The following is a 26,712-nucleotide window of genomic DNA, read 5'->3' on the forward strand; positions in this document are numbered from 1 at the left end:
GATCTCATGCTAAGAGGAGAATTGGTGATTTCCACGGCGCGTGGGTAATGCAATCCAAAGTCTATCAGAAAAAGCCCAACGTGGGGCGCGAACCCACGACCCTGAGATAAAGAGTCTCATTCTTTACCGACTGAGCTAGCCGGGCTGATTAGTTGTTAGGTGCCGCAACTAAAGCTGTCTTGGACTTACGCAACAATTGACCACACCTAAAATTACTTACAATTGGTTCGCTCGCGTACTCCTACTGTTTGGGCTGGTAAAATGTTACGTGAGTCGAAACAGGTTCAGCAATGTTAGCTTTCCATAAAGTAGACGCGGTACAGAAACAGACGAGGTGGCCGAGTGGTTAAAGCGATGGACTGCTAATCCACTTGGGCGCTGCCCGCGTGGGTTCGAATCCCATCTTCGTCGCTCATTCGGTTCTATGCTGTAATGGTTAGCACTCTGGACTTTGAATCCAGCGATCCGAATTGAAATCTCGGTAGAACCTGACTTTCTTTTTGAACTCTGATTTAATCGTTTGTTTAAGAAATACGTGAGGAAGGGATGATTTATCTAAAATTGACTAAGCCATATTTGAATACTTCCAAGTCATTTCTTCAACATTTGCCAGGTTTATGGCGGATCTCATGCTAAGAGGAGAATTGGTGATTTCCACGGCGCGTGGGTAATGCAATCCAAAGTCTATCAGAAAAAGCCCAACGTGGGGCGCGAACCCACGACCCTGAGATAAAGAGTCTCATTCTTTACCGACTGAGCTAGCCGGGCTGATTAGTTGTTAGGTGCCGCAACTAAAGCTGTCTTGGACTTACGCAACAATTGACCACACCTAAAATTACTTACAATTGGTTCGCTCGCGTACTCCTACTGTTTGGGCTGGTAAAATGTTACGTGAGTCGAAACAGGTTCAGCAATGTTAGCTTTCCATAAAGTAGACGCGGTACAGAAACAGACGAGGTGGCCGAGTGGTTAAAGCGATGGACTGCTAATCCACTTGGGCGCTGCCCGCGTGGGTTCGAATCCCATCTTCGTCGCACATTCGGTTCTATGCTGTAATGGTTAGCACTCTGGACTTTAAATCCAGCGATTCGAGTTCAAATCTCGGTAGAACCTGACTTTCTTTTTGAACTCTGATTTAATCATTTGCTTAAGAAATACGTGAGGAAGGGATGATTTATCTAAAATTGACTAAGCCATATTTGAATGCTTCCAAGTCATTTCTTCAACTTTTGCCACGTTTATGGCACCACTCATGCTTAGAAGGAGACCTGGTGATTTCCATGGTGCGTTTGTAATGCAATCCAAAGTCTATCAGAAAAAGCCCAACGTGGGGCTCGAACCCGCGACTCTGAGATTAAGAGTCTCATGCTTTACCGACTGAGCTAGCCGGGCTGATTCGTTGTTAGGTGCCGCCACTAAAGCCGTCTTGGACTTACGCAACAATTGACCACACCTAAAATTATTTAAAATTGGGTCGCTCGCGTACTCCTACTGTTTGGGCTGGTAAAATGTTACGCGAATCGAAACAGGTTCAGCATTGTTAGCTTTCCATAAAGTAGACGTGGTCCAGAAACAGACGAGGTGACCGAGTGGTTAATGCAATGGTCTGCTAATCCATTGGGCTCTGCCCGCGTGGGTTCGAATCCCATCTTCGTCGCACATTCGGTTCTATGCTGTAATGGTTAGCACTCTGGACTTTGAATCCAGCGATCCGAATTCAAATCTCGGTAGAACCTGACTTTCTTTTTGAACTCTGATTTAATCGTTTGTTTAAGAAATACGTGAGGAAGGGATGATTTATCTAAAATTGACTAAGCCATATTTGAATGCTTCCAAGTCATTTCTTCAACATTTGCCAGGTTTATGGCGGAACTCATGCTTAGAGGAGAATTGGTGATTTCCACGGCCATTTATATCCATTGGATATAAATGGCTAAAAGAGGTCATAAGCAACCATCGTCATCGAATTCAAGAATTGATAGTGTTGAGCAGAGTCAAGAGACTTTTCCGTGTATGAAATGTCACCGAAAGTTTAAAACATATAGAGGTTTGGTTTCAATTAAGTGTCAAAACGCGAAGAATTAATTGAAGTAACGACGAAACATCATTTTCACAGTTTATTGGATAAAAATGGCTAAAAGAGGTCATAAGCAACCATCGTCATCGAATTCAAGAATTGATAGTGTTGAGCATAGCCAAGAGACTTTTCCGTGTATGAAATGTCACCGAAAGTTTAAAACATATAGAGGTTTGGTACAGCACTTGAAGTATTGTAAAGTGTTGACACAGAACATTGCACAAACAAAACAGGATACAAATCAACAACGTAACGTTCCCGAAGACGCAACTTCATCTCAACATCATTTTGCTGATGCTCCAGAGAAGTTTTATTGGAGTAATGTTAAAGGAAGTGAAGCAGTCAATGACATCGAGGAATGTTACAGCAGAATTGTTTATTGGAAACGAAACTTGTTTATGCTGCCTAATGGAAACGCAGGTAAATCCTACATACGTGAGACCACAAGATTGCTCAATGCGTGGATTGAAAACACACCTTTAAGAGCTATAGCATTAAAAGCTATACATATCATGCCTGCTCTGCTGCTGCAAAAACCATCACAACCATCGAAATCTAAGGAGCACGTAGAAGCATTAAAGAGACGTCTAACACAATGGTTTAAAGGAGATTTTATGAGCTTAATGGATGAGGCACAGACGATTCAAAGCCGACTACCTAAAGTAATAAAAAAGCAAGATATTGCAGTTATTTCAAGGAAGTTCCGGAACCATATGCAAAAAGGAGATGTTCATAAAGCGATTAATGTGGTGACGAACAATATGTCTGGAGGAATACTTCCTTTGAATGACGAAACTCTTGAAATGCTAAGACAAAAACATCCTGAAGGAAGCGAATCATACGAAGACACGCTGATACAAGGTCCGATCAAATCAGTTAATGCCGTTGTATATGACGTCATTGACGAAGACATGATAATGCGAGCAGCGAAGACAACAAAAGGCGGCTCCGGACCATCTGGAATGGATGCGAATGGATGGATCAAAATCATAGCGTCTAGAGTTTATGGTGACACTGGAACAGATTTACGGAAAGCGATAGCTAAGTTTGCAAGAAGACTTTACCATGAAGAAGTAAACGATAATTCTTTAGAGGCGTATTTAGGATGTCGTCTTGTGCCTTTAGACAAGAACCCTGGTCTTAGACCTATCGGAGTAGGAGAGGTTTTAAGACGCATTATTGGAAAAGCCGTGATGTACGCATCAAAGAATGATGTTATTGAATCTTGTTCAAAAATTCAAATGTGCTCCGGTCAGGAATCTGGGTGCGAAGCTGCTATACATGCAATGAAAGATGCATACTCTAGTGAAGAAGCCGAATGTGTCTTATTAGTTGATGCTGCAAATGCCTTCAATAGCTTGAACCGTAGTGCAACACTTCTTAATACCAAGATCATTTGCCCGATTCTAGCAACATACATCAACAACTGCTACATAAAGCCTGCGAGACTTTTTGTGATTGGTGGAACTGAACTGAGTTCAAGAGAAGGTACCACTCAAGGCGACCCGTTGGGGATGGCCATTTACGCAATAGGACTCACACCATTACTTGATAGAATGAAAAACAGTGCTGATATTGATATGAAATTGGTAGCTTTTGCTGATGACTTAACAGCTGTTGGAAATTTTTCCACCATTCGGAAATGGTGGGAGGAGCTCATTGTGGAAGGCCCAAAATTTGGTTACCAACCACAGCCAAAGAAATCATGGCTAATTGTGAAAGATAAGAACATTGAAGGAGCAAAAACACACTTCAAAGAAACAAATATCCAAATTACATGTACAGGAGAACGACATCTCGGAGCAGTTATTGGCAGTGGGGCTTTTCGAAAAGAGTACGTTGAAGACATTGTCGCGAAATGGGTGAAAGAAATCACACTAATTTCAGAAATAGCTGTTATCGAACCACAAGCAGCTTACACATGCTATGTTAGTGGATATCAACATCGCTTCACATACTATTTACGGACCATCCCAGAAATATCATCATTACTGCGACCAGTGGAAAGTGTAATAAGACACCAATTGTTGCCGGCTATTACTGGTGGTCATATTGTAAACGATGTAGAGAGGGAGCTAATGTCCTTGCCACCACGTCTCGGGGGTCTAGGAATAAAAATCCTTGAGAATGTTTCTGACACAGAATACGAGAATTCTCGGAAAATGACGACGGAGCTCGTAAATATTCTTCTCAGACAAAATGAAAATGTGAACGAGATCAGCAAAACGAAAAGCCAAATAAAGTCTGAAAGAAATAAAAGCCATCAAAACATTCTGCAAGGACTATTGTCACAAATGGATGAAAGTGCTAAGAGGCAGGACGAAGCAAATCAGGAAATAGGTGCGTCAAAATGGTTGACGACTCTGCCAATAAAAGAGTGTGGTTATTACCTCACAAAGGAGCAGTTTTTCGACGCATTAAGAATTCGATATAACTGGGAATTACCCAGGTTACCATTTGAATGTGCATGTGGCTCAAAGTTTGATCTTGCTCATGCGTTATCCTGCAAAAAGGGTGGGTTTGTCACACAACGTCATAACGAAGTTCGTGATATAACTGCTCAGCTTTTGAAAGAAGTGTGTAAAGACGTACGAATTGAACCGATGCTTGCTCCACTACAAAACGAACGCTTTGACCAGAAAAGTGCGATCACATCCAATGAAGCTCGATTAGATGTTAGCGCACTTTGTTTCTGGATTCCTGGCCAACGGGTATTCTGCGATGTCAGGGTCTTTGACCTTAACGCCCAGAGGTATAGGAACACAGAAATCAAACGTTGCTATGAAAGAAATGAGCAAGAAAAGAAAAGGTTATACAACGAAAGGGTTTTGCAGGTTGAAAATGGTTCTTTTACACCTTTGGTGTTTTCTACACACGGTGGGTTAGGAAGAGAATGCAAGAGATTCTATCAACGTCTTGCTGAGTTGATAGCAGATAAACGTGGTATACCAACGTCTATCGCTACGACGTTTGTCAGAACGAAAATTTGCTTTTCGTTACTCCGATCGACATTGCTATGCCTGCGTGGATCAAGATCATTGCGGCGGTATGTTAACATATCTGATATCGACATGTCTTTGACCAACACACTTTTTTTTTTTTTTTTTTTTTTTATTTCACATTATTTATTGTCGAAAATACAATAAAAATAGTCATATTTAAAAAAAACTGACTAACTAAAATCGACTTCATGTAACTAACAAATATAAATTAAAAATAATAAATAAACTAAAAAGAATTTAACCTCAAAAGGTGATCTTATTTCTATATGTATCCTAAATTGTGAATATACAATCTACAAAGACGACACTGACAAGTTAAGCCTTTCTATTTTTTTAGACAACATACAAACGTTGAAATGCATGGCGCTTCTTGAATAGATTTTGGTAGAGTTGCCCAAAGCTGCGGTCCTCTGAAGGTTACAGTTTCCAAGCCATATTTTACAGTTTGTGCTCTACCTCGAAAAAACTCTGAATTAATACGATTCGAGTACCTATTTTTGTTAAGAATAAATACTTCGGACATAATATCAGGATTGGTATTATTTTTGACTTTATATAATTCCTTTAATAAAATAATCAAATTACGGTGATGTACACTAACAGTTCCAGTTTTATCCAATAGGTCTTGAAATGAAGAGCTATAATCATTAGTTATTACACGAAGGGCTCTACTATGGATTCTATTGATGGAATTGTTAGTAGTACGGTTACAAAACATCCAAAGTAAAGGACAGTAACCAAACCGAGATAAAATAAAAGAATTTAATATGAGATATAATTTTTGTTGATCCATATACGGTGATAATCTAACAAGAGCATTTAATTTATTGCTTGCTTTCTTGCACAAATCTTTAACGTGTTTGCTAAAAGTCAAAATATTATCTATTGTAATACCAAGAAGTTTTTCCTCCGAAGAGCATTGCACAGCTGTTCCATTGATATTAACTTGTAGAAAACATTGTGTGTTGCTACCGAAAAACATAAAATGACACTTCCTTTCATTCAGTTGTAAGCAGTTTAACCTAAACCATGTTGAGACAGTTCTCATCTCATTTTCAAGCTCGTACAAAATATTTTCCTCAGAGTTTCCTATAACATAAATCGTGTTATCGTCAGCATAATTGCATATATCGCTGGTGACAAAAGATAAAAAATCATTCAAAAAGATGTTGAAAAGGAGAGGTCCTAGCACAGATCCTTGAGGGACACCGAAAGTCATTTCAAGCCATTCGCTAAAAGAGTTTGCCAGTCTGATACGTTGCTTCCTATTTTTCAGATAGCTAGCCACAAGTTTTAAAGCCGAAAAACTTAAACCATAGGCATATAACTTCGCTATGAGAAGATCATGGCTAATACAGTCAAAGGCTTTTGATAGATCCATAAAGATAGCTCCAACTTTTTGTTTGGCATCTAATGCTCCTCGCACTTTCGAGAACATACGCAAGAGAGATTGTTGAGTACTAAAGCCCTTTCGGAAACCACATAAATACGGAGATAGTTTATCACAGAAAAAACCCATAAGTTGTTTATATAGAAGCTTTTCAAATATTTTAGAGACCACAGGCAAAATACTTATAGGTCGAAAATTTTCTTTAGCTGATGGATCGCCTTTTTTAAAAATTGGACAGACTTCGGCACATTTTAACTCATTTGGAAATTCAGAATCCTTAATAACGGTGTTGTTAAATATGCTAACGAGACTTTGATAATATAAACTATAATAATCTTTCAAAATTCTACTCGGAATATCACCAGCAACATTTGATTTGGATTCATCTAATTTCTTCATTTCTTCCCACACTTCACTTCCCGTTGTTGGACTAAATTCGAATCTCGCAATATGGTTATATCTCTTATTGATTTTTTGGATACTCGGATGTAATTCGTATTTATAAATAGCATTCAGAACGTAATCATGTGAATCTGTTGAAACATCAGGCCATCGATATAACTTCAATGAACTGACAACCTTTTGAAAATAAGAGTTGAAGATATTTGCTATGTCTTTATCACTCGAGATAATACACTCATTTTCGATAAGAATGATTTTCTTTTGGTTTGATGAATCATCACTGACAAATGGCTTCACAGTACGCCAAAAACATTTGTTATCTGTTATCTTCTTAGTATTAAGGTTTGAATAGTAAGTAAATTTGGCCTTTCTCGACAGCTTGACACAAAGATTTCGTTGTAATTTATACTGCTTGATGTTTTCAGCTGAAGGAGATGATATCGATTTATTGCGTAGTCTGGAACGCAGCATGATAGCCTTTCGCAAATTCTTGTTCATAAATGGTTTATTATTCGATCGCAAGATTTTCTTTTTAAGTGGCATATGATTATCTAATATATTTTTGAAAGTGTTATTAAATTGTTCATACGTGGTTATATTTTGCATCCTGTTGGTCAATTCTGATATAAATATCTCTTTATTAAAATGAGAGTAGTCATGATAATTCACAACTTTCGGTGGAGCTTTTACATAAGTAGTTTTCATAACAGTTAGCACCATTCTGTGAAAATCTGAAAGACCAGTTTCGATAGTACTTGTGTGTTTAAACGTCCTTCCAATATTAGTTAAAATCAGATCAATACATGAGGGATTTGATGCTGATTTAAAACATGTTTTTTCTTTTATTAGATTAGACAAATCGAAGGCACTCATAAACTCTGACATTTCATCACTATCTGGCTCCAGGTTAAAATCGCCCATTACGATAATGTTTGAGTAATGTCTCATGTGAAAATTAAGTGCATTCGTGATATTTGAGAGGAAAAAGTGTGTGCATTGTGACGGTGGACGATAAGTGTACAGCAATAGGTACTTCTTCTTCCTTAGGTTTATCTCCAACGTAATCAGTTCTATTCCATTTTGTACCTTGAATGAAGTCAGTTCTTTAGTAAGAAGATTTTCATTTGCAAAGATCATCAAACCTCCACCATTTTTATCCCGGTCACGGCGAAAGGGGAGCTTGAATCCAGGCATGTCAAATTGACCTACCGGGAAAGATGAATCTACTTTTGTTTCACATATGCAGAGAATATCGATGTTGTTTTCCACAAACTCTTTCAGGAAGTCAAATTTATTTCGTATTGAGTTGATATTCACGTGGGCAATAATAACATTCTTAGGATTTTTTATCCGTAAATTTCTCAAAGAAGGTAAAGTATTGGAAAGGTTTTGACTGTCATTCACATTCATGTCATCGTTGTAGACTACATTTCATTCATTTTGATATTTCTTTAGTGTGTCAACAAATTTTTGGGATAGCAACAAGGTTCCTTTTCGATTCAGATGAAGATTACTTCGGTTTAGATGAAGTTTTGGAGTTATAGTATGAGTAATAAAACAAATGTTTCGCTCCTGGCATTTTGATTTGAGTAGCTCGTTTACCGTTTTGACCTTTACATTATATCTGTCTTCGCGTTCAATGATTCCTGATATGATAACATTGGTTTTATCACTCATTTTCAAAGCCAGAGACAAAATATCATTGCAGATTTGATGATGAGTCTTTTTAGATGGTATGTCGTTTGTACCGACATGCAAAATAACTCTATTAGGCTTTTGGTTTAGTGAGGGGATCACATGATGATTCATCGCGTCTATTTTTGCTCCGGAGAATGGTTTAACGATAACTTTTGTCTTATCGTTGAATTGATTCCCAAGCTTCCACCCTTTAACATCCTTTATTATGGAATCTCCCAATATATATGTAACATCATTATCACAATCAACTTTCTCGGTATCCGATTCAATTGATGTATTTAAATGGCTAGGACGGGATTCTATTTTATAACCGGCTAATTGTTGTAGACGTTGTTTTCTGCTTTTGACGGTAATTTCTTGCATCGCATTAAACTCTTCGTGCTTCTTTTTTCTTATAGACTGTAATTGGTTTTCAATGTTTGTTTCAATACAACCATCAGACTTAATTGAATCGTTTTGTAAATCTTTAAAATGTTCATTGTCAGTATGATTAGAGGATAATGATTCCGTATAATTGTTTTGGGAGTTTTGCGGTAATTGTTTGTGATGTAAAAAATTAATACAAGTATCTTGTGAAGAGCTAGAACGCTCGTCATGCATTAGTGATTTCTGTATAAACAAATCTATAATATTATTTTTTGAGCTCACCTCTTTCTTCAAAAATTTAATTTGGTCTTCGAGTGATTTAATATAACTTCGTTGTGTTGAAATATTACTTTCGTCGTCCAATAATGGAGTATAACCACGCCTCAACTTACGAATTTCCATTTTTATGATATCTTTCAGAGATTCATTCAGATCCGCAAATAATTCAGATTTCAACTTTTCATACCTTATCTCTTCATATTTATCATCTATGAATTTCTCTGAGTCTACAGCACAATCATTTTCATTCCACATTAACTCAAATTCGTCAGGATTTGACAAATCTCGAATATGATTTCTCATAACACGCTCCGTATCCGTGTCCGTGTCCGCCATATTCTGACACTATTCTGACACTATCGGAAATAAGGGAATTCCGATAGCCGAAATAGTATTATATATATATTATATATTTTGAGCGGCGGTCTCTCGCTATAGAAATAGACCAAAACAAAATTATATAAAATAACGTATGTTTGAATTTTCAAGGTATCAAGCCGAATAAACGGATGTTACTATGTAATTTTATAATTTCTAAATATAATTAAAAAAAAAAAAAAAAAAAATGAATAATAACAGAAAAACAATAAAAAAAAACAATTGACCACACCTAAGATTACTTGAAATTGGTTTGCTCGCATACTCCTACTGTTTGGGCTGGTAAAAGGTTACGTGAGTCGAAACAGGTTCAGCAATGTTAGCTTTCCATAAAGTACACGTGTTACAGAAACAAACGAGGTGGCCGAGTGGTTAAGGCGATGGACTGCTAATCCATTGGGCGCTGCCCGCGTGGGTTCGAATTCCATCTTCGTCGCACATTCGGTTCTATCGTGTAATGTTTAGCACTCTGGACTTTGAATCCAACGATCCGGGTTAAAATCTCGTTAGAACCTGATCTTCTTTTTGAATTCTGATTTAATCGTTTGTGTAAAAAATACGTGAGGGAAAGGCTGAATTATTTAAAATTGACTAAGCCATATTTGAATGCTTTCAATTCATTTCTTCAGCTTTTGCCAAGGTTATGGCACCACTCATGCTTAGAAGGAGACTTGGTAATTTCCATGGCGCGTTCGTAATGCAATCCAAAGTCTATCAGAAATAGCCCAACGTGGGGATCGAACTCACTACCCTGAGATAAAGAGTCTCATGCTTCACCAACTTAGCTAGCCGGGCTGATTCCTTTTTCGGTGCCGCGACTAAAGCCGTCTTGGACTTACGCAACAATTGACCACACCTTAGATTACTTAAAATTGGGCCAATCGGGTATTCCTACTTCTTGGGCTTGTAAAAGGTTACGTGAGTCGAAATAGTTTTAGCAATGTTAGCTTTCCATAACGTAGACGTGGTACAGAAACACACGAGGCGGCCGAGTGGTTAAGGCGATGGACTGCTAATCCATTGGGCTCTGTCCGCCTGAGTTCGAATCCCATCTTCGTCGCACATTCGGTTCTATGGTGTAATGGTTAGCACTCTGAAGTTTGAATCCAACGATCCGGGTTGAAATCTCGTTAGAACCTGATCTTCTTTTTGAATTCTGATTTAATCGTTTGTGTAAAAAATACGTGAGGGAAAGGCTGAATTATTTAAAATTGACTAAGCCATATTTGAATGTTTTCAATTCATTTTCTTCAGCATTTGCCAAGGTTATGGCACCACTCATGCTTAGAAGGAGATTTGGTGATTTCCATGGCGCCTTCGTAATGCAATCCAAAGTCTATCAGAAATAGCCCAACGTGGGGATCGAACTCACTACCCTGAGACTAAGAGTCTCATGCTTTACCAACTTAGCTAGCCGGGCTGATTCTTTTTTCGGTGAGGCCACTAAAGCCGTCTTGGACTTACGCAACAATTGACCACACCTTAGATTACTTAAAATTGGGCCAATCGGGTATTCCTACTGCTTGGGCTGGTAAAAGGTTACGTTAGTTGAAATAGTTTCAGCAATCTTAGCTTTCCATAACGTAGACGTGGTACAGAAACAGACGAGGCGGTTGAGTGGTTAAGGCGATGGACTGCTAATCCATTGGGCTCTGCCCGTGTGAGTTCGAATCCTATCTTCGTCGCAGATTCGGTTCTATGGTGTAATGGTTAGCACTCTGGACTTTGAATACAGCGATCCGGGTTCAAATCTTGTTAGAACCTGACCTTCTTTTTGAATTCTGATTTAATCGTTTGTGTAAAAAATACGTGAGGGAAAGGCTGATTTATTTAAAATTGGCTAAGCCATATTTGAATGCTTTCAAGTCATTTCTTCGACTTTTGCCACGTTTATGGCAGCACTCATGCTTAGAAGAGGACCTGGTGATTTCCATGGCGCGTTTGTAATGCAATCCAAAGTCTATCAGAAAAAGCCCAACGTGGGGCTCGAACCTACGAACCTGAGATTAAGAGTCTCATGCTTTACCGACTGAGCTAGCCGGGCTGATTCGTTGTTTGGTGCCGCCACTAAAGCGGTCTTGGACTTACGCAACAATTGACCACACCTAAAATTACTCAATATTGGGTCGCTCGCGTACTCCTACTGTTTGGGCTGGTAAAATGTTACGTGAGTCGAAACAGGTTCAGCATTGTTAGCTTTCCATAAAGTAGACGTGGTCCAGAAACAGAAGAGGTGGCCGAGTGGTTAATGCAATGGACTGCTAATCCATTGGGCTCTGCCCGCGTGGGTTCGAATCCCATCTTCGTCGCACATTCGGTTCTATGCTGTAATGGTCAGCACTCTGGACTTTGAATCCAGCGATCCGAATTCAAATCTCGGTAGAACCTGACTTTCTTTTTGAACTCTGATTTAATCGTTTGTTTAAGAAATACGTGAGGAAGCAAGGATTTCTTTAAAATTGACTAAGCCATATTTGAATGCTTCCAAGTCATTTCTTCAACATTTGCCAAGTTTATGGCGGAACTCATGCTTAGAGGAGAATTGGTGATTTCCACGGCGCGTGGGTAATGCAATCCAAAGTCTATCAGAAAAAGCCCAACGTGGGGCTCGAACCCACGACCCTGAGATTAAGAGTCTCATGCTTTACCAACTGAGCTAGCCGGGCTGATTCGTTGTTAGGTGCCGCAAATAAAGATGTCTTGGACTTAAGCAACAATTGACCACACCTAAAATTACTTACAATTGGGTCGCTCGCGTACTCCTACTGTTTGGGCGCTGGTAAAATGGTACGTGAGTCGAAACAGGTTCAGCAATGTTAGCTTTCCATAAAGTAGACGTAGTACAGAAACAGACGAGGTGGCCGAGTGGTTAAGGCGATGGCCTGCTATTCCATTGGGGTCTGCCCGCGTCGGTTCGAATCCCATCTTCGTCGCACATTCGGTTCTATGCTGTAATGGTTAGCACTCTGGACTTTGAATCCAGCGATCCGAATTCAAATCTCGGTAGAACCTGACTTTCTTTAGAAGTCTGATTTAATCATTTGTTTAAGAAATACGTGAGGAAGCAATGATTTCTCTAAAATTGACTAAGCCATATGTGAATGCTTCCAAGTCATTTCTTCAACATTTGCCAGGTTTATGGCGGAACTCATGCTTAGAGGAGAATTGGTGATTTCCACGGCGCGTGCGTAATGCAATCTAAAGTCTATCAGAAAAAGCCCAACGTAGGGCTCGAACCTACGACCCTGAGATTAAGAGTCTCATGCTTTACCGACTGAGCTAGCCCGGCTGATTCGTTGTTAGGTTCCGCACTAAAGCCGTCTTGGACTTACGCAACAGTTGAACACGCCTAAAATTATTTAAAAAGGGGTCGCTCGCGTACTCCTACTGTTTGGGCTGGTAAAATGTTACGTGAGTCGAAACATGTTCAGCATTGTTAGCATTCCATAAAATAGACGTGATACAGAAACAGACGTGGTGGCCGAGTGGTTAAGGCGATGGACTGCTAATCCATTGGGAGCTGCCCGCGTGGGTTCGAATTCCATCTTCGTCGCACATTCGGTTCTATGCTGCAATGGTTAGCACTCTGGACTTTGAATCCAGCGATTCGAGTTCAAATCTCGGTAGAACCTGACTTTCCTTTTGAGCTCTGATTTAATCATTTGTTTAAGAAATACGTGAGGAAGCAAGGATTTCTCTAAAATTGACTAAGCCATATTTGAATGCTTCCAAGTCATATCTTCAACATTTACCAGGTTTATGGCGGAACTCATGCTTAGAGGAGAATTGATGATTTACACGGCGCGTGCGTAATGCAATCCAAAGTATATCAGAAAACGCCCAACGTGGGGCTCGAACCCACGACCCTGAGATTAGGAGTCTCATGCTTTACCGACTGAGCTAGCCGGGCTGATTCGTTGTTAGCTGCCGCAACTAAAGCCGTCTTGGACTTACGCAACAATTGAACACACCTAAAATTATTTAAAATGGGGTCGCTCGCGTACTCCTACTGTTTGGGCTGGTAAAATGTTACATGAGTCGAAACAGATTCAGCAATGTTAGCTTTCCATAACGTAGACGTGGTACAGAAACAGACGAGGCGGCCGAGTGGTTAAGGCGACGGACTGCTAATCCATTGGGCTCTGCCCGCGTGAGTTCGAATCCCATCTTCCTCGCAGATTCGGTTCTATGGTGTAATGGTTAGCACTCTGGACTTTGAATCCAGCGATCCGGGTTCAAATCTTGTTAGAACCTGACCTTCTTTTTGAATTCTGATTTAATCGTTTGTGTAAAAAATACGTGAGGGAAAGGCTGATTTATTTAAAATTTACTAAGCCATATTTGAGTGCTTTCAAGTCATTTCTTCAACTTTTGCCAAGTTTATGGCACCACTCATGAATAGAAGTGGACCTGGTGACTTTCATGGGGCGTTTGTAATGCAATTCAAATTCTATCAGAAAAAGCCCAACATGCGGCTCGAACCTACGACCCTGAGATTAAGAGTCTCATGCTTTACCAACTTAGCTAGCCGGGCTAAAATTGACTAAGCCGTATTTGAATGCTTTCAAGTCATTTCTTCAACTTTTGCCGAGTTTATCGCACCACTCATGCTTAGAAGGAGACCTGGTTATTTGCATGGCGCGTTTGTAATGCAATCCAAAGTCTATCAGAAAAAACCCAACGTAGGGCTCGAACCTACGACCCTGAGATTAAGAGTCTTATGCTTTACAGACTGAGCTAGCCGGGTTGATTCATTGTTAGGTTCCGCCACTAAAGCCGTCTTGGACTTACGTAACAATTGACCACACCTAAAATTACTTAAAATTGGGTCGCTCGCGTACTCCTACTGTTTGAGCTGGTAAAATGTTACGTGAGTCGAAACAGGTTCAGCATTGTTAGCTTTCCATAAAGTAGACGTGGTCCAGAAACAGACGAGGTGGCCGAGTGGTTAATGCAATGGACTGCTAATCCATTGGGCTCCGCCCGCGTGGGTTCGAATCCCATCTTCCTCGCACATTCGGTACTATGCTGTAATGGTTAGCACTCTGGACTTTGAATTCAGCGATTCGCGTTCAAATCTCGGTAGAACCTGACTTTCTTTTTGAACTCTGATTTAATCATTTGTTTAAGAAATACGTGAGGAAGGGATGATTTATCTAAAATTGACTAAGCCATATTTGAATGCTTCTAAGTCATTTCTTCAACATTTGCCAGGTTTATGGCGGAACTCATGCATAGAAGGAGAATTGGTGATTTCCACGGCGCGTGCGTAATGCAATCCAAAGTATATCAGAAAAAGCCCAACGTGGGGCTCGAATCCACGACCCTGAGATTAAGAGTCTCATGCTTTACCGACTGAGCTAGCCGGGCTGATTCGTTCTTAGGTGCCGCAACTGAAGCTGTCTTGGACTTACGCAACAATTGACCACACCTAAAATTTCTTAAAATTGGGTCGCTCGCGTACTCCTACTGTTTCGGCTGGTAAAATGTTACGTGAGTCGAAACAGGTTCAGCAATGTTAGCTTTCCATAAAGTAGACGTGGTACAGAAACAGACGAGGTGGCCGAGTGGTTAAGGCGATGGACTGCTAATCCATTGGGCTCTGCCCGCGTGGGTTCGAATCCCATCTTCGTCGCACATTCGGTTCTATGCTGCAATGGTTAGCACTCCGGACTTTGAATCCAGCGATTCGAGTTCAAATCTCGGTAGAACCTGACTTTCTTTTTGAGCTCTAATTTAATCATTTGTTTAAGAAATACGTGAGGAAGGGATGATTTATCTAAAATTGACTAAGCCATATTTGAATGCTTCCAAGTCATTTCTTCAACATTTTCCAGGTTTATGGCGGAACTCATGCTTAGGGGAGAATTGGTGATTTCCAGGGCGCGTGCGTAATGCAATCCAAAGTCTATCAGAAAACGCCCAAACTGGTGCTCGAACCCACGACCCTGAGATTAAGAGTCTCATGCTCTATTGAATGAGCTAGCCGGGTTGACTCGTTATCAGGGGCCGCCATTAAAACCGTCTTGGAAGAACGCAGTAATGGACCACAGCTAAGGTTAATTAATTTCGGCCACTCACATACTCCTATTCATTGGGATGGTAAAAGTTTGCGTGACTCGAAACAGGTTCAGCAATGTTAGCTTTCCATAAAGTAGAAGTGGTACAGAATCAGGCGAGGTGGTAGAATGGTTAAGGCGATGGAGTGCTAATCCATTGGGCTCTGCCGACGTGGGTGGGAATCCCATCTTCGTCGCACAGTCGGTTCTATGATGTAATGGCTCGCACTCTGGACTTTGAATACGACGATCCGAGTTCAAATCTCGTTAGCACCTGACTTTCTTTTTCAACTCTGATTTAACTTTTTGTTTAAGAAACACGTGAGGGAATAGATGATTTATCTAAAATTCACTAAGCCAAATTTGAATGCTTCCAAGTCATTTCTTCAACATTTGCCAGGTTTATGGCGGAACTCATGCTTAGGGGAGAATTGGTGATTTCCACGGCGCGTGCGTAATGCAATCCAAAGTCTATCAGAAAACGCCCAAACTGGGGCTCGAACCCACGGCCCCGAGATTAAGAGTCTCATGCTCTATTGAATGAGCTAGCTGGGCTGATTCGTTATTTGGTGCCGCCATTAAAGCCGTCTTGGACTTACGCAACAATTGACCACACCTAAGATTACTAGAAATTGGGTTGCTCGCATACTCCTACTGTTTGGGCTGGTAAAAGGTTACGTGAGTCGAAACAGGTTCAGCAATGTTAGCTTTCCATAAAGTACACAAGTTACAGAAACAAACAAGGTGGCCGAGTGGTTAAGGCGATGGACTGCTAATCCATGCCCGCGTGGGTTCGAATTCCATCTTCGTCGCACATTCGGTTCTATGGTGTAATGTTTAGCACTCTGGACTTTGAATCCAACGATCCGGGTTCAAATCTCGTTAGAACCTGATCTTCTTTTTGAATTCTGATTTAATCGTTTGTTTAAAAAATTCGTGAGGGAAGGGATGATTTATTTAAATTTAATTAAACCATATTTGAATGCTTTCAAGTCATTTCTTCAACTTTTGCCAAGGTCATAGCATAAAGGAGACTTGGGGACTTCCACGGCGCGTTGGTAATGCAATCCAAAGTCTATCAGAAAACGCTCAACGCGGAGCTCAAACCCACGACCATGAGATTAAGAGACTCATGCTCTACCGACTGAGCTAGCCGGGCTGACTCGTTACTAGGTGTTGCCATTAAAGCCGTCTTTGACTTACGCAACAATTGACCACACCTGAAATTGTTTAAAATTGGGCCACTCGCGTACTCCTACTGTTTGGGCTGGTAAAAGGTCACGTGACTCGAAACAGGTTCAACAATGTTAGCTTTCCATAAAGTAGACGTGGTACAGAAACAAACGAGGTGGCCGAATGGTTAAGGCGATGGACTGCTAATCCATTGGGGTCTGCCTGCGTGGGTTCAAATCCCATCTCCGTCGCACATTCGGTTCTATGCTGTAATGGTTAGCACTCTGGACTTTGAATTCAGCTATTCGAGTTCAAATCTCGGCAGAACCTGACTTTCTTTTTAAACTCTGATTTAATCATTTGTTTAAGAAATACGTGAGGAAGGGATGATTTATCTAAAATTGACTAAGCCATATTTGAATGCTTCTAAGTCATTTCTTCAACATTTGCCAGGTTTATGGCGGAACTCATGCTTAGAGGAGAATTGGTGATTTCCACGGCGCGTGCGTAATGCAATCCAAAGTCTATCAGAAAACGCCCAACATGGGACTTGAACCCACGACCCTGAGATTAAGAGTCTCATGCTTTACAGACTGAGCTAGCCGAGCTGCTTTGTTGTTAGCTGCCGCAACTAAAGCCGTCTTGGACTTACGCAACAATTGAACACACCTAAAATTATTTAAAATGGGGTCGCTCGCGTACTCCTACTGTTTGGGCTGGTAAAATGTTACGTGAGTCGAAACAGGTTCAGCAATGTTAGCTTTCCATAAAGTAGACGTGGTACAGAAACAGACGAGGTGGCCGAGTGGTTAAGGCGATGGACTGCTAATCCATTGGGCTCTGCCCGCGTGGGTTCGAATCCCATCTTCGTCGCACATTCGGTTCTATGCTGCAATGGTTAGCACTCTGGACTTTGAATCCAGCGATTCGAGTTCAAATCTAGGTAACATTTGACTTCCTTTTGCAACTCTGATTTAATCTTTTGTTTAAGAAACACGTGAGGGAAGAGATGATTTATCTAAAATTGACTAAGCCATATTTGAATGCTTTCATGTCATATCTTCAACTTTTGCCAGGTTTATGGCAGCACTCATGCTTAGAAAGAGACTTGGGGACTTCCACGGCGCGTTGGCAATGCAATCCAAAGTCTATCAGAAAACGCCCAACGCGGAGCTCGAACCCACGACCATGAGATTAAGAGACTCATGCTCTACCGACTGAGCTAGCCGGGCTGATTCGTTATTTGGTGCCGCCATTAAAGCCGTCTTGGACTTACGCAACAATTGACCACACCCAAGATTACTTGAAATTGGGTTGCTCGCATACTCCTACTGTTTGGGCTGGTAAAAGGTTACGTGAGTCGAAACAGGTTCAGCAATGTTAGCTTTCCATAAAGTACACGTGTTACAGAAACAAACGAGGTGGCCGAGTGGTTAAGGCGATGGACTGCTAATCCATTGGGCGCTGCCCGCGTGGGTTCGAATTCCATCTTCGTCGCACATTCCGTTCTATGGTGTAATGTTTAGCACTCTGGACTTTGAATCCAACGATCCGGGTTCAAATCTCGTTAGAACCTGATCTTCTTTTTGAATTCTGATTTAATCGTTTGTTTAAAAAATTCGTGAGGGAAGGGATGATTTATTTAAATTTGATTAAACCATATTTGAATGCTTTCAAGTCATTTCTTCAACTTTTGCCAAGGTCATATCAGAAAGGAGACTTGGGGACTTCCACGGCGCGTTGGTAATGCAATCCAAAGTCTATCAGAAAACGCTCAACGCGGAGCTCAAACCCACGACCATGAGATTAAGAGACTCATGCTCTACCGACTGAGCTAGCCGGCTGACTCGTAACTAGGTGTTGCCATTAAAGCCGTCTTTGACTTACGCAACAATTGACCACACCTGAAATTGTTTAAAATTGGGCCACTCGCGTACTCCTACTGTTTGGGCTGGTAAAAGGTCACGTGACTCAAAACAGGTTTAACAATGTTAGCTTTCCATAAAGTAGACGTGGTACAGAAACAAACGAGGTGGCCGAATGGTTAAGGCGATGGACTGCTAATCCATTGGGGTCTGCCTGTGTGGGTTCGAATCCCATCTTCGTCGCACATTCGGTTCCATGCTGTAATGGTTAGCACTCTGGACTTTGAATCCAGCGATTCGAGTTCAAATCTAGGTAACATTTGACTTCCTTTTGCAACTCTGATTTAATCTTTTGTTTAAGAAACATGTGAGGGAAGAGATGATTCATCTAAAATTGACTAAGCCATATTTGAATACTTTCAAGTCATATCTTCAACTTTTGCCAGGTTTATGGCAGCACTCATGCTTAGAAAGAGACTTGGGGACTTCCACGGCGCGTTGCCAATGCAATCCAAAATCTATCAGAAAACGCCCAACGCGGAGCTCGAACCCACGACCATGAGATTAAGAGACTCATGCTCTACCGACTGAGCTAGCCGGGCTGACTCGTTACTAGGTGTTGCCATTGAAGCCGTCTTTGACTTACGCAACAATTGACCACACCTGAAATTGTTTAAAATTGGGCCACTCGCGTACTCCTACTGTTTGGGCTGGTAAAAGGTCACGTGACTCGAAACAGGTTGAACAATGTTAGCTTTCCATAAAGTAGACAGGGTACGGAAACAGACGATGTAGCCGAGTGGTTAGAGCGATGGAATGCTAATCTATTGGGCTCTGTCCGCGTGTGTTCGAATCCCGTCTCCGTCACTCATTCGGTTCTATGGTGTAATGGTTAGAACTCTGGACTTTGAATACAGCGATCCGAATTCAAATCTCGGTAGAACCTGACTTTCTTTTTCAACTCTGATTTAATCTTTTGTTTAATAAATACCTGAGGGAAGGGATGATTTATCTAAAGTTGATTAAACCATATTTGAATGCTTTCAAGTCATTTCTTCAACTTTTGCCAAGGTCATAGCAGAAAGGAGACTTGGGGACTTCCACGGCGCGTTGGTAATGCAATCCAAAGTCTATCAGAAAACGCCAAACGCGGAGCTCGAACCCACGACCATGAGATTAAGAGACTCATGCTCTACCGACTGAGCTAGCCGGGCTGACTCGTTACTAGATGTTGCCATTGAAGCCGTCTTTGACTTACGCAACAATTGACCACACCTGAAATTGTTTAAAATTGGGCCACTCGCGCACTCCTACTGTTTGGGCTGGTAAAAGGTCACGTGACTCGAAACAGGTTGAACAATGTTAGCTTTCCATAAAGTAGACAGGGTACGGAAACAGACGATGTAGCCGAGTGGTTAGAGCGATGGAATGCTAATCTATTTGGCTCTGTCCGCGTGTGTTCGAATCCCATCTCCGTCACTCATTCGGTTCTATGGTGTAATGGTTAGAACTCTGGACTTTGAATACAGCGATCCGAATTCAAATCTCGGTAGAACCTGACTTTCTTTTTCAACTCTGATTTAATCTTTTGTTTAAGAAACACGTATGGGAAGGGATGATTAATCTAAAATTGACTAAACCATATTTCAATGCTTTCAAGTCATTTCTTCAATATTTGCTAGGTTTATGGCAGCGCTCATGCTTAGAAGGAGACTTGGTGACTTCCACGGCGCATTGGTAATGCTATCGAAAGTCTATCACAAAGCGCCCAAGGTGGGCTCGAACTCACGACCCTGCGATTAAGAGTCTCATACTCTACCGACTGAGCTTTGACTCGTTATCAGGTGCCGCCATTAAAACCGTCTTGGAAGTACGCAGTAATTGACCACACCTAAGATTACTTAAAATTGGGCCACTCGCGTACTCCTACTGTTTGGGCTGGGAAAAGGTTACGTGACTTGAACCAGGTTTAGCAATGTTAGCATTCCATAAAGTAGTCGTTGTACAGAAACGGACGAGGTAGCCAAGTGGTTAAGGCGATGGACTCTGTCCGCATCGGTGCGAATCCCATCTTCGTCGCACATTCGGTTCTATGATGTAATGGTTCGCACTCTGGACTTTGCATCCAGCGTTCGTAATGCAATTCAAAGTCTATCACAAAACGCCCAACGTAGGGCTCGAGCACACGACCCTGAGACTAAGGGTCTCATGCTCTACCGACTGAGCTAGCCCGGCTGATTTCTTATTAGGTGGCGCCATTAAACGCGCTCTGGACTGACGCAAAAATTGACCACACCTAAGATTAATTAAAATTGGGCCACTCGCGTACTCCTACTGTTTGGGCTGGTAAAAGGTTATGTGACTGGAAACAGGTTCAGCAATGTTAGCTTTCCACAACGTAGACGTGGTACAGAAACAGACGAGGTGGCCGAGTGGTTAAGACGATCGACTGCTAATCCATTGGCTCTGCGCGCGTGGGTGCAAATCCCATCTTCGTCACACATTCGGTTCTATGATGTAATGGTTCGCACTCTGGACTTTGAATACAGCGATCCGAGTTCAAATCTCTGTAGCACCTGAATTTCTTTTACAACTCTGATTTAATCTTTTGTTTAAGAAACACGTGAGGGAAGAGATGATTTATCTAAATATGACTAAGCCATATTTGAATGCTTTTAAGTCATTTCTTCAACTTTTGCCAAGTTTATGGCAGCACACATGCTTAGAAGGAGACTTGGCGATTTCCTTGGTGCGTTGGTAATGCAATCCTTAGTCTATCAGAAAACGCTCAACGTGAAGATCGATCCAACGACCCTGAGATTAAGAGTCTCATGCTCTACCAACTGAGCTAGCCGGGCTGATTCGTTACTAGGTGCAGCCATTAAAGCCGCCTTGGACTTACGCAACAATTGACCACACCTAAAATTATTTAAAATTAAGCCACTCGCGTACTCTTACTGTTTGGGCTGGTAAAAGGTTACGTGACTCAAAACAGGTTCAGCAATGTTAGCTTTCCATAAAGTAGACGTGATACAGAAACAGGCAAGGTAGCTCAATGGTTAAGGCGATAGACTGCTAATCCATTGGGCTCTGCCCCCTTGGGTTCGATTCCCATCTTCGTCGCACATTCCGTTCTATGGTGTAATGGTTAGCACTCTAGACATGGAATCCAGCAATCCGAGTTCAAATCTCGGTAGAACCTGACTTCCTTTTTCAACCTTGGTTAAAACTTTTGTTTAATGAATACCTGAGGGAAGGGATGATTTATCTAAAGTTGATTAAACCATATTTGAATGCTTTCAAGTGATTTCTTCAACTTTTGCCAAGGTCATAGCAGAAAGGAGACTTGGGGACTTCCACGGCGCGTTGGGAATGCTATCGAAAGTCTATCAGAAAGCGCCCAAGGTGGGCTCGAACTCACGACCCTGCGATTAAGAGTCTCATGCTCTACCGACTGAGCTAGCCGGGTTGACTCGTTATCAGGTGCCGCCATTAAAACCGTCTTGGAAGTACGCAGTAATTGACTACAGCTAAGGTTAATTAATTTCGGCCACTCGCATACTCCTACTGTTTGGGATGGTAAATGTTTGAGTGACTCGAAATAGGTTCACCAATGTTAGCTTTCCATAAAGTAGACGTCGTACAGAATCAGGCGAGGTGGTAGAGTGGTTAGGGCGATGGAGTGCTAATCCATTGGGCTCTGCGCGCGTGGGTGCAAATCCCATCTTCGTCGCACAGTCGGTTCTATGATGTAATGGCTCGCACTCTGGGTTCTAATCTCGGTAGCACCTGACTTTCTTTTTCATCTCTGATTTAACCTTTTGTTTAAGAAACACATGAGGGAAGGGATGATTTATCTAAAATTGACTGAGGTTTATGGCAGCACTCATGCTTAGAAGGAGACTTGGAGATTTCCACGGCGCGTTCGTAATGCAATCCAAAGTCTATCAGAAAACGCCCAACGTGGGCTCGACCCCACGACCCTGACATTAAGAGTCTCATGCTCTACCGACTGAGCTAGCCGGGATGACTCGTTATCAGGTGCAGCCATTTAATCCGTCTTGGCCTTACGCAATATTTGACCACACCTAAGATTACTTAAAATTGGGCCACTCGCGTACTCCTACTGTTTGGGCTGGTAAAAGGTTACGTGACTTGAACCAGGTTTAGCAATGTTAGCATTCCATAAAGTAGTCGTTGTACAGAAACGGACGAGGTAGCCAAGTGGTTAAGGCGATGGACTCTGTCAGCATCGGTGCGAATCCCATCTTCGTCGCACATTCGGTTCTATGATGTAATGGTTCGCACTCTGGACTTTGCATCCAGCGTTCGTAATGCAATTCAAAGTCTATCATAAAACGCCCAACGTAGGGCTCGAACACACGACCCTGAGACTAAGGGTCTCATGCTCTACCGACTGAGCTAGCCCGGCTGAATTCTTATTAGGTGGCGCCATTAAAGGCGCCCTGGACTGACGCAAAAATTGACCACACCTAAGATTAATTAAAATTGGGCCACTCGCGTACTCCTACTGTTTGGGCTGGTAAAAGATTATGTGACTGGAAACAGGTTCAGCAATGTTAGCTTTCCACAACGCAGACGTGGTACAGAAACAGACGAGGTGGCCGAGTGGTTAAGACGATCGACTGCTAATCCATTGGTTCTGCGCGCGTGGGTGCAAATCCCATCTTCGTCACACATTCGGTTCTAAGATGTAATGGTTCGCACTCTGAACTTTGAATACAGCGATCCGAGTTCAAATCTCTGTAGCACCTGAATTTCTTTTACATCTCTGATTTAATCTTTTGTTTAAGAAACACGTGAGGGAAGAGATGATTTATCTAAAGTTGACTAAACCAAATTGGAATGTTTAGAAGCCACTTCTGCAACTTTTGTCAGGTTTATGGCAGCGCTCATGCTTAGAAGGAGACTTGGTGATTTCCACGGCGCGTTGGTAATGCTATCGAAAGTCTATCAGAAAGCGCCCAAGGTGGGCTCGAACTCACGACCCTGCGATTAAGAGTCTCATGCTCTACCGACTGAGCTAGCCGGGTTGACTCGTTATCAGGTGCCGCCATTAAAACCGTCTTGGAAGTACGCAGTAATTGACTACAGCTAAGGTTAATTAATTTCGGCCACTCGCATACTCCTACTGTTTGGGATGGTAAATGTTTGAGTGACTCGAAATAGGTTCACCAATGTTAGCTTTCCATAAAGTAGACGTCGTACAGAATCAGGCGAGGTGGTAGAGTGGTTAGGGCGATGGAGTGCTAATCCATTGGGCTCTGCGCGCGTGGGTGCAAATCCCATCTTCGTCGCACAGTCGGTTCTATGATGTAATGGCTCGCACTCTGGGTTCTAATCTCGGTAGCACCTGACTTTCTTTTTCATCTCTGATTTAACCTTTTGTTTAAGAAACACATGAGGGAAGGGATGATTTATCTAAAATTGACTGAGGTTTATGGCAGCACTCATGCTTAGAAGGAGACTTGGAGATTTCCACGGCGCGTTCGTAATGCAATCCAAAGTCTATCAGAAAACGCCCAACGTGGGCTCGACCCCACGACCCTGACATTAAGAGTCTCATGCTCTACCGACTGAGCTAGCCGGGATGACTCGTTATCAGGTGCAGCCATTTAATCCGTCTTGGCCTTACGCAATATTTGACCACACCTAAGATTACTTAAAATTGGGCCACTCGCGTACTCCTACTGTTTGGGCTGGTAAAAGGTTACGTGACTTGAACCAGGTTTAGCAATGTTAGCATTCCATAAAGTAGTCGTTGTACAGAAACGGACGAGGTAGCCAAGTGGTTAAGGCGATGGACTCTGTCAGCATCGGTGCGAATCCCATCTTCGTCGCACATTCGGTTCTATGATGTAATGGTTCGCACTCTGGACTTTGCATCCAGCGTTCGTAATGCAATTCAAAGTCTATCATAAAACGCCCAACGTAGGGCTCGAACACACGACCCTGAGACTAAGGGTCTCATGCTCTACCGACTGAGCTAGCCTGGCTGAATTCTTATTAGGTGGCGCCATTAAAGGCGCCCTGGACTGACGCAAAAATTGACCACACCTAAGATTAATTAAAATTGGGCCACTCGCGTACTCCTACTGTTTGGGCTGGTAAAAGATTATGTGACTGGAAACAGGTTCGGCAATGTTAGCTTTCCACAACGTAGACGTGGTACAGAAGCAGACGAGGTGGCCGAGTGGTTAAGACGATCGACTGCTAATCCATTGGCTCTGCCCGCGTGGGTGCAAATCCCATCTTCGTGGCTCATTCGGTTCTACGATGTAATGGTTCGCACTCTGGACTTTGAATACAGCGATCCGAGTTCAAATCGCGCTAGAACCTGACTTCCTTTTTCAACCTTCGTTAAAACTTTTGTTTAAGAAATACCTGAGGGAAGGGATGATTTAGCTAAAGTTGATTAAACCATATTTGAATGCTTTCAAGTCATTTCTTCAACTTTTGCCAAGGTCATAGCAGAAAGGAGGCTTGGGGACTTCCACGGCGCGTTGGCAATGCAATCCAAAGTCTATCAGAATCCGCCCAACGTGGGATCGAACCCACCTGCTTGAGATTAAGAGTCCCATGCTCTACCGACTAAGCTAGCCGGGCTGACTTGATATCAGGTGCAGCCATAAAAACCGTCTTGGCCTTACGCAATATTTGACCACACCTAAGATTAATTAAAATTGGGCCACTCGCGTACTCCTACTGTGGGGTGGTAAAAGGGAACGTGACTCGAAACAAGTTCAGCAATGTTAGCTTTCCATAACGTAGACGTGGTACAGAAGCAGAACAGGTGGCCGAGTGCTTAAGGCGATGGACTTGTAATCCATTGGGTTCTGCCCGCCTGAGTGCGAATCACATCTTCGTCGCACATTCGGTTCTACGATGTAATGTTTCGCACTCTGGACTTTGAATACAGCGATCCGAGTTCAAATCTAGGTAGCACCTGACTTTCTTTTACAACTCTGATTTAATCCTTTGTTTAAGAAGCACGTGAGGGAAGGGATGATTTATCTAAAATTGACTAAACCATATTGGAATGTTTTGAAGCCACTTCTTCAACTTTTGTCAGGTTTATGGCAGCACTCATGCTTAGAAGGAGACTTGGCGATTTCCACGGCGCGTTGGTAATGCAATCCAAATCTATCAGAATACGCCCAACGTGGGATCGAACCCACGACCCTGAGATTAAGAGTCCCATGCTCTACCGACTGAGCTAGCCAGGCTGATTCGTTATCAGGTGCGGCCATTAAAACCGTCTTGGACTTACGCAATTATTGACCACACCTAAGATTACGTAAAATTCGGCCACTCGCGTACTTCTACTGTTTGGGCTGGTAAAAGGTTACGTGACTCGAAACAGGTTCAGCAATGCTAGCTTTCCATAAAGTAGTCGTTGTACAGAAACAGACGAGGGAGCCGAGTGGTTAAGTTGATGGACTGCTAATCAATTGGGCTCTGCCCGCGTGGGTGCGAGTCCCATCTTCGTCGCACATTTGGTTCTATGGTGTAATGTTTAGCACTCTGGACTTTGAATCCAGCGATCCCAGTTCAAATCTCTGTAGCACCTGTCTTTCTTTTACAACTCTGAATTAATCTTTTGCTTAAGAAAGGCGTGAGGGAAGAGATGATTTATCTAAAATTGACTAAACCATATTTGAATGCTTTCAAGTCATTTCTCCAACTTTTGCTAGGTTTATGGCAGTACACATGCTTAAAAGGAGACTTGGCGATTTCCTTGGTACGTTGGTAATGCAATCCTTAGTCTATTAGAAAACGCTCAACGTGAAGGTCGATCCAACGACCCTGAGATTAAGAGTCTCATGCTCTACCGAATGAGCTAGCCGGGCAGATTTCTCGTAAGTGCCACCATTAAAGCCGTCTTGGACTTACGCAATAATTCACCACACTTAAGATTACTTAAATGTGGGCCACTCGCGTACTCCTACTGTTTAGGCTGGTAAAAGGTTACGTGACTCGAAACAGGTTCAGCCATTTTATC

General features: G+C 42.1%; 11 non-coding genes across 11 annotated transcripts; 2 read left to right on the plus strand and 9 right to left on the minus strand.

Annotated features, from left to right (window-relative positions):
* Window positions 1-1,319: 1,319 nt before the first annotated feature.
* On the minus strand, window positions 1,320-1,392 carry Trnak-cuu (transfer RNA lysine (anticodon CUU)). The gene has a single exon. It is a non-coding gene; the product is annotated as a tRNA-Lys (tRNA).
* A 10,171-nt stretch (window positions 1,393-11,563) lies between these two features.
* Window positions 11,564-11,636, minus strand: Trnak-cuu (transfer RNA lysine (anticodon CUU)). The gene has a single exon. It is a non-coding gene; the product is annotated as a tRNA-Lys (tRNA).
* Window positions 11,637-12,185: 549 nt separating this feature from the next.
* Window positions 12,186-12,258, minus strand: Trnak-cuu (transfer RNA lysine (anticodon CUU)). Its single transcript has one exon. It is a non-coding gene; the product is annotated as a tRNA-Lys (tRNA).
* A 550-nt stretch (window positions 12,259-12,808) lies between these two features.
* Trnak-cuu (transfer RNA lysine (anticodon CUU)) lies at window positions 12,809-12,881 on the minus strand. Its single transcript has one exon. It is a non-coding gene; the product is annotated as a tRNA-Lys (tRNA).
* A 548-nt stretch (window positions 12,882-13,429) lies between these two features.
* On the minus strand, window positions 13,430-13,502 carry Trnar-ccu (transfer RNA arginine (anticodon CCU)). The gene has a single exon. It is a non-coding gene; the product is annotated as a tRNA-Arg (tRNA).
* A 1,387-nt stretch (window positions 13,503-14,889) lies between these two features.
* On the minus strand, window positions 14,890-14,962 carry Trnak-cuu (transfer RNA lysine (anticodon CUU)). The gene has a single exon. It is a non-coding gene; the product is annotated as a tRNA-Lys (tRNA).
* A 183-nt stretch (window positions 14,963-15,145) lies between these two features.
* Trnas-gcu (transfer RNA serine (anticodon GCU)) lies at window positions 15,146-15,227 on the plus strand. Its single transcript has one exon. It is a non-coding gene; the product is annotated as a tRNA-Ser (tRNA).
* A 2,388-nt stretch (window positions 15,228-17,615) lies between these two features.
* Trnas-gcu (transfer RNA serine (anticodon GCU)) lies at window positions 17,616-17,697 on the plus strand. The gene has a single exon. It is a non-coding gene; the product is annotated as a tRNA-Ser (tRNA).
* A 286-nt stretch (window positions 17,698-17,983) lies between these two features.
* Trnak-cuu (transfer RNA lysine (anticodon CUU)) lies at window positions 17,984-18,056 on the minus strand. The gene has a single exon. It is a non-coding gene; the product is annotated as a tRNA-Lys (tRNA).
* Window positions 18,057-19,218: 1,162 nt separating this feature from the next.
* On the minus strand, window positions 19,219-19,291 carry Trnak-cuu (transfer RNA lysine (anticodon CUU)). The gene has a single exon. It is a non-coding gene; the product is annotated as a tRNA-Lys (tRNA).
* Window positions 19,292-25,864: 6,573 nt separating this feature from the next.
* Window positions 25,865-25,936, minus strand: Trnak-cuu (transfer RNA lysine (anticodon CUU)). Its single transcript has one exon. It is a non-coding gene; the product is annotated as a tRNA-Lys (tRNA).
* Window positions 25,937-26,712: the final 776 nt, after the last annotated feature.

This window comes from Hydractinia symbiolongicarpus, chromosome 14 (genome assembly GCF_029227915.1).
Source record: "Hydractinia symbiolongicarpus strain clone_291-10 chromosome 14, HSymV2.1, whole genome shotgun sequence".
NCBI classification, from domain to species: Eukaryota; Metazoa; Cnidaria; class Hydrozoa; order Anthoathecata; family Hydractiniidae; genus Hydractinia; species Hydractinia symbiolongicarpus.